Raw genomic sequence first — 14,810 nt, forward strand, 5'->3', positions numbered from 1 at the left:
TCATACCATTGTATCATAGCTGGATGACGTCATGATTCGATTCCGAGTGACGGCAAAAGTAGGTGTGTGTGTGTAATGAAAGTGTGGTAAAGTAGTGAGAGTATGGTGAGTGATGTGAAAGTGTAATAAATATGTGTGGTAAAGGTTGATATTTGTGATGAGTGCATGGTGAGCGTGTGTAATTGTGAGTATGTGGTGAGTGTCGTAAAATGTGGTGAGGTGTGTGGTGTGGTGAGTGTGTAGAGAGTGGTGAGTGTGTGGTTAACTGAGTGGTATGTGGTAGTGTGTGGGAGACAGTGGTGAGTGTGTGAGGAGTTACCACCAATACACCGGAGCATTTGTGTACTGTAAAATGAATGCAAAACCAACAGAGAGATCCTGGTACTGCAAGGCTGGTGTGTGTGTGTGTGTGTGTGTGTGTGTGTGTGTGTGTGTGTGTGTGTGTGTGTGTGTCGTGGGAGATGTTGACAAGGTATCGTGGGCGTATGATAAGTATACCCAACACTTTCCCCCATTAAGAATACTTCAAGGGAACGCAATAAACGCTAACACCGAGGCGCCTTTTCGCTAAATATACACCTGTGCCGCTGCCCAAACACTGAGTGATGGACTGAGGTGGATTATCCTAGTATCTGACTTCCTGGGCGGAGAAGGTCGCGAGTTAAGAGGTTCATATCTGGGATAGGGACCAGGCACGCTATTTGTGTGTGAAGAAGATATTTATAGTGTGTTAAGAGGTCAAAAACAAACTTCGCACACCGCAGGCAAGATCTTTGAGGACATTGACAAACATATTCCCACCACACATGATTTAGTAGTCTTAGGGTGAAGCGTTAAAGGCAGCCAGGAAAACATTGAAGTGTGGGGGCCAGGTGGTGCCAGAGAAACAGCCATCTCGTCTCGTTACTCTCTGTTGCCTAAGCAAGGAGCTTCCACCATATTTCATTGACTGTTGTATGTGTGTCAGAGAGAGGGAGCCTGTCCTGCCCTCTCCTATAGATCTCTCACACCTGCTCTATCTGCCTCAGAGTGTAGAGAGAGGAAGTAGAGAGAGGAAGAAAGTGGAAGTGATAAATAAAGAGAGAGAAAGCGAGAAAGGGAACATTAGTAGTCACCTCCTCCTGATCACAGGGGCGTGGCTGTAAAGAGAGAGGTTGTGTGTGGTGTGTGTGTGGTGGTGTGTGGAGGGCAAGGCTGAAGAAGTGTCCCACCCACACAGTCTAGCTTCCGTTCTTCTGCCTCCCCAGGGCAAGCAGCAATACACAGCCAGCACCACCACCATCTGAAGTCTCTCTCACTTTCTCCACATTTAGAAAAGTTTTATCAAGATTGAAAAAAAACGACAAAAAAAAATCAAGTAAAAAAATATTTATAGATGCATTATTTTTTCATTCATAAGAAAATGTTTTGCTCAAGTTTTCTATTGAATATTATTTTATTTCCCTGATTTATCTTATTATCTCCTATACACATCCGTTCGGTTATAAAGACTTGATATTTTGTAATCTAATTGATATTAACAAACACACACAGATGACAGACAGACAGACAGACATAGACAGATAGATAGATGCCAAACTAAAAACAAAAGATAACTGTAAACAAAATTAATAAAAAAAAATGGTGACGACATTACACAAGAACTATACTGAAAGGACAAAGGATTCTCTTCATTTCAAATTAGCGACTCGTTGGTAAATAATTAAATCACTCACCAATGCTCATGTGTCGTGTTGTGAATGCCTCTGCCTTTGTTTACATTGTGAGCACCGGGGATATACTGTACTGTGCCTGTTGTTGAGCTAAGATTACACACGGGTTTAGAGGCGATGCTGTACTGTTTTTTTAAGTGTGTGTGTGTGTGTGTGTGTGTGTGTGTGTGTGTGTGTGTGTGTGTGTGTGTGTGTAGAGGAGGTGTTGATAGTGTGTGTACTGTATGTGTGCATAGGAGATACATATCCTTTGTGTGAAACAATGAGTGGGAAGACTCTCTCTCTCTCTCTCTCTCTCTCTCTCTCTCTCAAAACAGGAACGGTTTAGGAGAAGCGAAACAGGAGGGAGGATAAGAGAAAATTGTAATAAAGTTAAAAGAAGGGAATGGAATAGACGGCGTGACAGATAGATACTGAAAGAGAAAAATAAGCACCATGAGCGGGCACTCGGCGGTAATATTATATAATTCAATATGAAAGTGGCGCCATCGGTGACCCAAACGCTGGTTAATTAACGGATTAATTAAAAGTCGCTGTGTTGACAGATGGCCGGGCACGACCTTGAGCCGCCCGCACGCCCACTCATGATAAGATTTATGGCATGGGAAGGAAGGATTATAGCCAGGGTTATTATGCCTATATATAGCTAACCTGGACCAGAGTCTCAAGAGTTCGTAGGATAAATTTTCTCCTTTTAATAATGAGAGATAAGAGAACGTATCTAAATGACCTAAGAGAATTACGACATAGACGGATTCTCACTGTATCTTACGTTAAATTTTTCATCTAACTGGATATATCAAGACCCTTTTAAATACGACACAGAGTCCGGGTTATCAAAGTACCGTGTGTTAAATTACCTCCACACGCTATGACACATAAATTATGGCTCTAAATTTTTAAAAAAAATATCCAGTGTTTCATGTTGCATTTGGTCGATGACATGGTTTCTAAATCCTTGTTATTAGCTATACTGTTTGTCTGTATGTCGAAGAAGGAAAAAATCGCAGAGCTAAGATAGGTTAACAAACTGTAGCGGTTGTTGGCGGAAAATAGCAGGAGTATTGTGTACTTCCCGCCAACACCGCCAGTAAGTTCCTGAGAGGCTCCACCATCCCAGGAGGCGAGGGAGGGAACTGCTGCCTCCTCCACCCACCTGCTGTTAATGGTACTGCTGTTGTTGTTGGTGCTGTTACTGCTGTTGATGATGATGCTGTTATTGGTTGTGGTGCTGATGTGGCTGTTGTTTAAAATCCCTTCCCTTCTCATCCTGGTCGTAGGTGATGGTGGCAGGTGTTGAGGGTGGTGGTGAGTGATGGTGGTAGGTGCTGGAGGGGTGGTGGTAGGTACTGGTGGGGGTGGTGGTAGGCACTGGTGGGGGTGCTGGTGAGTGCTGGTGGGTGGTGGTAGGTGCTGGAGGATGGTGGTAGGTGATGGTGGTAGGTGCTGGAGGGGTGGTGATGAGTACTGGTGGGGTGCTGGTAGTGCTGGTGGGGTGGTGTAGGTGCTGGAGGGATGGTGGTAGGTGATGGTGGCAGGTGCTGGGGGGGTGGTGATAGGTACTGGTGGGGTGCTGGTAGTGCTGGTGGGGTGGTGGTAGGTTGCTGGTGCAGGGGTGGTGGTAGGTACTGGTGGGGTGGTGGTAGGTGCTGGGAGGGGTGGTGGTAGGTGCTGGAGGGGTGGTGGTAGGTGATGGTGGGGTGCTGGAGGGGTGTGGGTACTGGTGGGGTGGGTGGTGGGTGTGGGGGTGGTGGTGGGTGCTGGAGGGTGGTGGTAGGTGATGGTAGCAGGTGCTGGAGGGGGTGGTGGTAGGTGCTGGAGGGGTGGTGGTAGGTACTGTGGTGGGGTGGTGGTAGGTGCTGGAGGGGGTGGTGGTGGGTCTGGAGGGGTGGTGGTAGGTGCTGGTGGGGTGGTGGGTACTGGTGGGGTGGTGTGGGTGCTGGAGGGGTGGTGGTAGGTACTGGTGGGGTGGTGGGTGCTGGAGGGGGGGGTGGTGGTAGGTACTGGTGGGGTGGTGGTAGGTGCTGGAGGGGTGGTGGTGGGTGCTGGTGGGGTGGTGGTGGGTGCTGGAGGGGGTGGTGGTGGGTGCTGGTGGGGTGGTGGTAGGTGCTGGAGGGTGGTGGTAGGTACTGGTGGGGTGGTGGAAGGTGCTGGAGGGGGTGGTGGTGGTACTGGTGGGGTGGTGGTAGGTGCTGGAGGGGGGTGGTGGTAGGTACTGGTGGGGTGGTGGTAGGTGCTGGTGAGGTGGTGGTAGGTGCTGGAGGGGTGGTGGTAGAGTACTGGTGGGGTGGTGGTAGGTGCTGGAGGGGGGTGGTGGTAGGTGCTGGGGTGGTGGTAGGTACTGGTGGGGTGGTGGTAGGTGCTGGAGGGGTGGTGGTGGGTACTGGTGGGGTGGTGTAGGTGCTGGTGGGGTGGTGGAGTGCTGGAGGGGTGGTGGTAGGTGCTGGTGGGGTGGTGGTAGGTGCTGGTGGGGTGGTGGTAGGTGCTGGAGGGTGGTGGTAGGTACTGGTGGGGTGGTGAGGTGTAGGTGCTGGAGGGTGGTGGTAGGTACTGGTGGGGTGGTGGTAGGTGCTGGAGGGGTGGTGGTAGGTGCTGGAGGGTGGTGGTAGGTGGTGGTGGTTGGTGCTGGAGGGTGGTGGTAGGTGCTGGTGGGGTGGTGGTAGGTGATGGTGGTAGGTGGTGGTGGCAGGTGCTGGAGGGGTGGTGGTAGGTGCTGGTGGGGTGGTGTGGTGTGGTGGTGGTAGGTGCTGGTGGGGTGGTGGTAGGTGCTGGGGGGTGGTGGTGGGTGATGGTGGTAGGTACTGGTGGGGTGGTGGTAGGTGCTGGTGGGGTGGGTGGTGGGTACTGGTGGGTGGTGGTGAGTGCTGGAGGGATGGTGGTAGGTGATGGTGGCAGGTGCTGGTGGGGTGGTGGTAGGTACTGGTGGGGTGGTGGTAGGTGCTGGAGGGATGGTGGTAGGTGATGGTGGCAGGTGCTGGTGGGGTGGTGGTAGGTACTGAGGGTGGAGTGGTGGTAGGTGCTGGAGGGATGGTGGTAGGTGATGGTGGTAGGTGCTGGAGTGGGGTGGTGGGTAGGTGCTGGTGGGGTGGTGGTAGGTGCTGGAGGGATGGTGGTAGGTGATGAGGTGGTGGGTGCTGGTGGGGTGGTGGGTGTGGGTGCTGGAGGGTGGTAGGTGCTGGTGGGGTGGTGGTAGGTGCTGGTGGGGTGGTGGTAGGTGCTGGAGAGGGATGGTGGTGGGTGATGGTGGTAGGTTGCTGGTGGGGTGGTGGTAGGTGCTGGTGGGGGTGGTGGTAGGTACTGGTGGGGTGGTGGTAGGTACTGGTGGGGTGGTGGTAGGTGCTGGAGGGGGGGTGGTGGTAGGTGCTGGAGGGATGGTGGTAAGTAATGGTGGTAGGTGCTGGAGGGTCAGATTATGTCAAGTTCCCTCACCTCCTGTGTCTCAAGGCTTATGTATTATTCTGACTAAAGAGAGACGACTACACACACACACACACACACACACACACACACACACACACACTAATTCTTTTATCTCACTTGTCCATCCAAACCACTCAACCACTATATCCATCCACCCACCCACCCCACCCCACCCACACCCACCCACCCCCCACCCACCTATCACCCCACCCACCTACCCACCCCCACCACCTATCCACCCATCCATCACAACTAAGATAAGATATTTAGACGCGTTCAGTCACACACAGGATAACTAATTGCCACCCAACCGCCACAAACAAACAAGTAAATATCACTCGATGGCTCTGGTCAGGAAGCTCTCACGGTTAAGATGCCAATTTTCTTTTACGTGTGTTTCTCGTCGAGTCAAGTTGTAAACAAAACAGGTTGTAAATAAACTGTCTGAAAAGAGCAAGAGAGTTCGTGGGGGGGGAGGCAAAGCAAATTGTAAATAGAAAGTTTGTAAGGTGTAAAGTTTTGTCGGTAAATGATTTGTAAATGGAAATGTTTTATCAGTTGAAAATGAACGTTGTTGGTAGATGAAAATTTGTAAATATATGTCTTGTAAATGTCCCCGTTGTAAATAAATAACTTGTAAATGAACCAACTGTAAATAAATTACTTGTAAATGATCAGCTGTGGCAGTAAGCAAATGGTATAATAAAAGAAGTTGTAAATACAGACAAGACAGGGAGCTAGTATCGTAAATAAAGCCACACTATTTATTTTAGAGAGAGAGAGATAGTGAGAGAGATAGTGAGAGAGACAGAGAGTGATAGAGACAGAGAGAAAAAGTGATAGAAAATGATTGAGTGAGTGATAGTCAGAGGGTGAGAGGCAGGTGAGTGAGTCAAAGAGAGAATAATAGAGAGAGAGAGAATGAAAGAGAAAGATCGATTGGGAGAGAAAGGGTGATTGAGAAAGAGAGCAGAGAGAGAGAGAGAGAGACAACTCACTACATAAACTTGAAAATTTACGATTAGAATATTTCGTCGAGGGAAAGAGTCAGAGTGAGAGAAAACATGAAATTTAACCTGGATTGAAGTTCGTATTTAACAGAGAAAAATATATTAATTTAACTTAGCAGAAAAAAGCCAGAATATATCACAGTATAAAAATAATAGTTTATCTGAAAAACCCCCACTGATTTTATCGTTACAAAAAGCGAAAATTTACCATAGAGGAAAAGAGTTGGAATTGGGTTGAGAAAAATAGAAATGTAACAAAAGAAAAGGTAGATTTTTTTAACAAGGAAAACGTAAAAAAATCTCAAAAATGTAGAAAATTTAGGGAGAACTAAAGAAATCTTACAACGCTGCGCCACAGCCTTTTTACATATAAGAAAAGTCGTTTATTACCCCAAAATTACGTCATATCCGGTGTCCTAATCCTATATCCGGTGTCCTAATCCAGTATTCGGTCAAGATTCGGTAGAATACATGGACGGGAATTACAAACAAAATTTTTATGGGGTTATGTAAATGAATTGGACTTTCAATTATGGCGGAAATGAATCGTTATGGAGATATGACCAACCCCCCACTACCTCGTTATTGATGGGCAGGGCTTTGAAGTTTAGGGAAAATGGGCGGTAAAAACATAAACCAATGACCTAACGTAACCTAACCTAACCCAACCTATCCTGACAACCTAACCAGACTAACAAACCCTGACACAACCAGACTAACTAACCAGACCAACACTTGTCTCCTAACTTGACTAGCCTTAGCTTATTTAATTGTTGGTGGTGGTGGCTTATCCTGTGTGTCACGCGATGAAAAAGTAAACTATAAATTCACTTAGATTTATTCTGTAGTCAGGAGAACCACCAAAAGCGGATAAATTTTCTAAACTTTGTAATTTAAATAAATCCAAAACTATAAATTTCTTCCCAAAATACAATAGAATAAATTATTTATTTTTTATGCTTTATCATCCTATATACAAATTAATATTGGTTCTCGTATATGCACTCTACGGAATCTTAACCCATTATTCCTCTACAAAACAGCTCTTACCCCGCCATATTGTCCACAAACAACAACAAACCTAATATAATTTAACTATCATTAACTAATTTTACTAACAAAGATATTTTAAGTTAAGTTCAATTGCTTTAAGTTAGTTTAGGTCCTGGTTAATTCGTTTTACCTGATTTTTTTTTAAGAACTGCATGTTACATCAGCCGCCATAACACTCCATACGTGATAGGACTGAGGCGGCCCTAGTGGATGCATTACTCGCTTCCTATTCTAAAGATTGTCAGTTCGATCCTCGTGTATTTCTACAGTCTATACAGCTGTAAATGAGTAGGCCTATATAATCTTATTGTATAGTTGAGGAAGTGAAGGTAGTCTAATATGCCAGCTATACTGCCCCTTGTGTGCTGGAGGCTTAGTACATCGTGTGCTATCCAAACAAATTTTTAACACTAAGGGTGGAATTTAACATAGAAAAAAGATAATTATATCATAGTAAAAACGTCATAATTTAACATAGAAAAAAGCAAGATTATATTATAGTAAAAACGTCATAATTTAGCATAGAAAAAAGATAATTATATCATAGTAAAAACGTCATAATTTAGCATAGAAAAAAGATAATTATATCATAGTAAAAACGTAATAATTTAGCATAGAAAAAAGATAATTATATCATAGTAAAAACGTCATAATTTAACATAGAAAAAAGCAAGATTATATCATAGGAAAACTTTAAAATTTAACACAGGAATAAAGTGAATATTCAATCCAGAAAATATTCGTATTTATCATAACCTAACCTAACCTAACCTAACCTAACCTAAACTAACCTAACCTAACCCCTATACAAAGTGCATTAGTGCGATGAAATAAACAAACGTTCACACAGTTATATATGCCTCTCTCTCTCTCTCTCTCTCTCTCTCTCTCTCTCTCTCTCTACTTCTGGGAGACTAAGAAAGAAAGTGTGAAAGAGATAGAAGATATGTATTAGAAAAGACTAAGAGAGAATATCATACAGCAATACCAGTAAGGTTGATGTATTATGTATATCAGTCTTGAAGGGAGATACAAGACGTAGAATATATGTATGTATATATGTGTGTGTGTGTGTGTGTGTGTGTGTATGTGTATGTGTATGTGTGTGTGTGTGTATGTGTGTGTGTGTGTGTGACCAAATGAGAGTGTCGTCGACCCTTCACCTTTGCTAATTCTCACCTCACTAGTACATATCAGTGTCCCCTCACCTGTGATTAAACTAAAGACAGGTAAACCACGTATTCTCACACCTCACTAGTACCTGTGTCCCTCACCTGTGATTAAACTAAAGACAGGTAAACCACGTATTCTCACACCTCACTAGTACCTGTGTGTCCCTCACCTGTGATTAAACTAGAGACAGGTAAACCACGTATTCTCACACCTCACTAGTACCTGTGTGTCCCCTCACCTGTGATTAAACTAGAGACAGGTAACCCACGGCTTTCACACCTCACTAGTACCTGTGTGTCCCTCACCTGTGATTAAACTAGAGACAGGTAAACCACGTATTCTCACACCTCACTAGTACCTGTGTGTTCCCTCACCTGTGATTAAACTAGAGACAGGTAAAACCACGTATTCTCAGAGGTAATTGGATATTATCTTTTTCGCTTAATAATACCACCTGTAAGAAGTAAACTATGTAACAGTGAAACGTTGACAAAAAATATTGATAATGTCGAGACGTGAATGTTAGTAATTTAGACAGACGAGAGGAAGACAATTAACCTTGAATAGCCTTCAGGTGTTAAAATATTCACCATTAACTCCCTCACCATCACACACACACACACACACACACACACACACACACACACACAGCACACACACCCCTACCCTATTTTAATATGAGAAATGGACGTCTGGTTACCCCTACAACATCTCTTCCCTCCCTCCCTCCCTCCCTCCTCCCTCCCTCCCTCCCTCCTCCCTCCCTCCCTCCCTCCCTCCCTTCCCCTCCTCCCTCTACACCTCTCCCCAAGCTATCGGCGCCCTTGTCGTAGTGTTATAGACCCACCTAAGAAACGTTCTCATATCCTCGATAATCAGGAGTGAGTTTGAGGTGTGTGTTTTTTGCAGTAAGTTTATGAAAGAACTCAGCGTCTTAATTAAAAATAGAGTTTTTTCGTTAACTTTCGTATTAATTGGACGTGTTTTTTTTTGTAGGTTATGCGTTCTAGCAGTACTGGTTACGATGCGTTCTAGCAGTAATGGTTACGATGCGTTCTAGTAATATTGGCTTTAGGAGATTTCTTCCTCAGCTTGTCTGGTAATCTCTCTCTCTCTCTCGTAACAGTCCTACGCAGGCCAGAGAAAGGGAAGGAGGGAAGATGAGGTAGAGGAGGAGGAGGAGAAGGGGATTAGAGGAGGACGAGGGAAGGAAGGAGGGACGATGGGGGAGGGAAGAAGGAGAGAGGGTTTAGAGGAGAAGGAAAGGAGAGGAAGAAAGTGGGAAGGATGACAGAGAGAGAGAGAGAGAGATTGGCAGGGAAGAGAAGAACCGTCAAGCTAAGGACATTGATCAACCTTTTGATATACTCACACACACACACACACACACACACACACACACACACACACACACACACACACACACACTATTAATTACTTCATCACACAACTTACGCCCGACTGGCGTTCACTACTGACATAAAAGTACATCTCATATACTTAAGAGTTCTCAAGGATACTGTACTATTTTTGACCCTCCACCGTGACCTTTGACTTCTAGATCACTTAGGTCTCTCCTGGCATATAAACATATATATATTGGTTGCCCTTCGTGTAACGAGGGTGGCCGGCCCAAGGGCCACCTAGGCGTAAATTTGTTTAAGGTGTAGAAGCTGTCGCCAACACAACAACCACACCCTGAGTTAACGAGCTGCATGACCCAGTGTCAAGGAATAGTCCGAGAAGACTGGAAAAACTCGCCAACTGCACTGGCTAACCAATACCCCGGAATACGATCCGCAAATCGATTAACATCCAGGTTCCCAATTACTCCTAGGTAGACAGAGGCAAATGGCGTAACAGAACTTGCCCATAGTTTCACCCTGCCCAGAGATCGAACCCGGGTCCACTCGCCTGCGAGGCGAGCATGCTGACCATTACACCACAGGTCGCCACTTATACTGTACATACATTCATAGTTATAATCTCTCTCATTTACTTACTTCTCTGTTATGTAACCTTGATCTCTCTTATGTAACCCGTTAATAATTTTAAGTAACGTGCAACCTTAATTCAGGCGTTTATAAGCGTATTATACACACACACACACACACACCCTGGACAGGCTACAGGCATGGACTACTGAGAACAAGGTCACCATCAACCACACCAAAACCGTAGTCATGCACATCAATACCGCCACCACTCCAGTGCAAGCTCCAGCAGTCACAGTGGGTCCCCATCCTCTCCAGTTAGTGCAGTCTGCCAAACTCCTGGGTGTTACCATAAACCACAAACTGGACTGGAAGGCCCATGTAAACAACACAATCAAGGCAGCCTCGTACCGACTCGACATGCTACGACGATTTAGGTCACTTGGGGCACCCACGCCAGAGCTGAGGACTATCTACAACGCCTTTATTCTCCCCAAATTAACGTATGCGTCACCAGCCTGGTCGTCTTCTCTCAACTCCACCCAACAACGTCAGCTAGAGAAGGTACAGAAAAGGGCCTGCAGAATCATGCTCGGCGCAGACTTCTCCGGCTACACCAACGCTCTCTCCACCCTGGAAATGCCATCCCTCAGTGACCTCCACCACCAAGCACTAGGAAGGTTTGGCAGTGGACTACTGCACCATCCTCGTCATCGCCACCACCTGCCACCGGCAGTCCCCCGCCCACCTCGCGCAGTCTGCCACTACAACAAAATTCAGCCCATAAGAGCCCGCACTGATAGATATAAGAATAGCACCATCCCATCTATTGTTAAAATAATAAACAGCTCCTGATTTATGTACTGTACAGCCCTGTAAATGTATTCAACGCATATCATTATGTCTAAATCAAATGTAAGTTTGTATATTTTCAACCACCGGCTGCAACTCTATTAATAAACCGTTTGTTATTATTATTATTTACACACACACACCTGCTAATTCATATCCACTTCAGGCATGCCTAATTAGATTAGTGTCAGGTACCTCCTAACAATTCTGCATAATTTGTTGTGATAATTGGTTGTCTATCGCCCTAATTAGGTAATGTTCTCAGCTTGGGATCTATCTCTCGTTTAGCTAATTCTCCTTATTCTTCTAATTCTGTAGTTCTGTCCTGCTAACTCACTCAATCAGTTTATGTCCCAGTCAGTTTATGTAACACTTAGTTGATGGTCCGGTCAATACCAGTTAGTGATGTCTTAGCCAGTACCAGTCAGTTCATGTTCCAGTCAATACCAGTTAGTTGATGTCTTAGTCAATACCAGTCAGTTGATGTTCCAGTCAGTACCAGTCAGTTGATGATTCCATTCAATACCAGTAAGTTGATGTTCCAGTCAATACCAGTTAGTTGATACTCCAGTCAGTTGATGGTCCAGTCAGTACCAGTCAGATGATGGTCCAGTCAATACCAGTCAATTGATGGTCCAGTCAGTACCAGTCAGTTGATGGTCCAATCAGTACCAGTCAGTTGATGGTCCATTCAATACCAGTAAGTTGATGTTCCAGTCAATACCAGTTAGTTGATACTCCAGCCAGTACCAGTCAGTTGATGGTCCAGTCAGTACCAGTCAGATGATGGTCCAGTCAATACCAGTCAATTGATGGTCCAGTCAGTACCAGTCAGTTGATGTTCCAGTCAATACCAGTCAGTTGATGGTCCAGTCAGTACCAGTCAGTTGATGGTCCAGTCAATCCCAGTCAGTTGATGGTCCAGTCAATACCAGTCAGTTGATGGTCCAGTCAGTACCAGTCAGTTGATGGTCCAGTCAATCCCAGTCAGTTGATGGTCCAGTCAATACCAGTCAGTTGATGGTCCAGTCAATACCAGTCAGTTGATGTTCCAGTCAATCCCATTCAGTTGATGGTCCAGTCAGTACCAGTCAGTTGATGTTCCAGTCAACCCCAGTCTGTTGATGGTCCAGTCAACCCCAGTCTGTTGATGATCCAGTCAATACCAGTCAGTTGATGGTCCAGTCAATACCAGTCAGTTGATGGTCCAGTCAATACCAGTCAGTTGATGGTCCAGCTATCAGTCAGTTGATGTTCCAGTCAACCCCAGTCTGTTGATGGTCCAGTCAATCCCAGTCAGTTGATGTTCCAGTCAACCCCAGTCTGTTGATGGTCCAGTCAATACCAGTCAGTTGATGGTCCAGTCAATACCAGTCAGTTGATGGTCCAGTCAATACCAGTCAGTTGATGGTCTAGTCAGTACCAGTCAGTTGATGGTCTAGTCAGTACCAGTCAGTTGATAATCTTCTCTGAATCTCTCTTAGTCTTCCATTCATTACGTTCTCAATTAACTCTCTCTCTCTCTCATATTTATTGGTTGTTAAAATCCAACCACCTCGTAACTAACAATGTGCTGTGACACAGCCTGGAGGTTCATTAATCAAGCTACTTCGTTAATTTAGGGATGAATTAGGAAACTATTCTCATTTGACTCTCATAAAAAAAGTTTTGTAAATAAAAGTTTTGGCAAGGGTGGTAGTGTGGTGTGGTGGTGGGGGGGGGTGGGTGGTGATGGGGGGTAGTGGTGTGATGGGGGGGGTAGGTGGTTGTGGTGGGGTAGTGGTGATGGGGGTGGTGGTGGGGGTGGTAGGTGGTGGTGGGGGTGGTGGTGGTGGTGGTGGTGGGGGTAGTGTGGTTGTGGGGGTAGTGTGGCTAGTAAGTGGGGTAGTGGTGGTGATGGGGGTGGTGGTAGTGGTGGTGGTGGGGTAGTGGTAGGTGGTGGTGGGGGGGGTAGTGGTGGTGGTGGTGGTGGGGGGGTAGTGGTATGTGGGGGGTAGGTATGATAGTGGTAGTTGGTTAGGTGTTGATGGTGATAATGTTTATAATTTGATAAAAACTTTAAAAATAATAATAATAATAATAATAATAATAATAATAATAATAATAATAATAATAACTAACAATAACCATAACGATATAAACAAAATAATATTAAATAACAAAATAACAACAATAATGATCCTAAAATATTAATAACGATAATATACTCATTTACAATAATTCCTTCATCAATAACATCAGTAATAATTAGTAACAATGAGAGTAAATTTTAAAGACACTGCCATTATCTCTCTCTCTCTCTCTCTCTCTCTCTCTCTCTCTCTCTCTCTCTCTGGATCCCAAACCTTCTTCCTCCTCCTCTTCCTGTTCGCCATTCGTCTTCTTTCTTATTTCTTATTATGTCTTTCTTATTCTTTCTTCTTCTCCTCCTCCTTCATATCTTCCTTCTTCTTCTCTTCCTCCTTTTGCCCCCTTTCCTCCTCATTCTCCCTTATTCTCCTCTTTTCCTCCTCCTCCTCCTCTCCTTCTCTTCTTCTCCTTATTCTCCCTTTCTTCCTCCTCCTCCTCCTCCTCCTCCTCTTCTTCCCAGATTCTTTCCTACTTACAACCATTAAAATCTAAGTTACTACCAAGCCATAAGTGAGAGAAGTAATGTCAGAATTTAAGTATAATTAATACTTACAAATGTTGCTCCTTTAAGAAATACTTATAAATGCTGTAAAATACTTATAAATGCTGTTAAATACTTATAATGCTGTTAAATACTTATAAATGCTGTTAAATGCTTATAATGCTGTTAGATAATTATGATGCTGTTAAGTTATTTTCAATTTACGTGTAGTGGTGCTGTTTTGAAGTATAATGATTTAAACCCTTGAGTACGATTTCTTATGCGCTTGAGCACAATGATTTAACTTCCGTAGTACGATGTTTTAACCGTTTGACTACAATTATTTAACCCCCTTGAGTGCGATGTCTAAGCGCTTTGAGTAGAGTCGCTTAAGCCCTTGAGTACAATGTCTTGACCCTTAAAACACACGGACTTAATCCTTTGAGAACGACGTCTTAACCCCTTGAGTACGACGTCTTAACCCTTTGAGTACGACGTCTTAACCCTTTGAGTACGACGTCTTAACCCTTTGAGTACGACGTCTTAACCCTTTGAGTACGACGTCTTAACCCCTTGAGTACGACGTCTTAACCCTTTGAGTACGACGTCTTAACCCTTTGAGTACGACGTCTTAACCCTTTGAGTACGACGTCTTAACCCTTTGAGTACGACGTCTTAACCCTTTGAGTACGACGTCTTAACCCCTTGAGTACGACGTCTTAACCCCTTGAGTACGACGTCTTAACCCTTAAAATGTCACACGAACCTAACTGGTGAGGCCCTGGGATCGAACACGGGCCACATCTACGCACTCAACACATGCTAACCATTCTGCCACTAATTGAAGTGCTTATTGTTCAGAAGCTATACCCAGCTAAAATGGCTGCTTCAGAAGCTATACCCCGCTATAATGACCTGTTCAAAAGTTATACTCCACTAAAATAACTCGTTCACAAGCTATGGCCAGCTTAAATGATTTGTTCAAAAGCTATACCCCGCTAAAATGACTTGTTCAAAAGCTATACCCCGCTAAAATAACTTGTTC

Source organism: Homarus americanus, unplaced genomic scaffold (genome assembly GCF_018991925.1).
Source record: "Homarus americanus isolate GMGI-L3 unplaced genomic scaffold, GMGI_Hamer_2.0 scaffold31983, whole genome shotgun sequence".
In the NCBI taxonomy this organism is placed as follows: Eukaryota; Metazoa; Arthropoda; class Malacostraca; order Decapoda; family Nephropidae; genus Homarus; species Homarus americanus.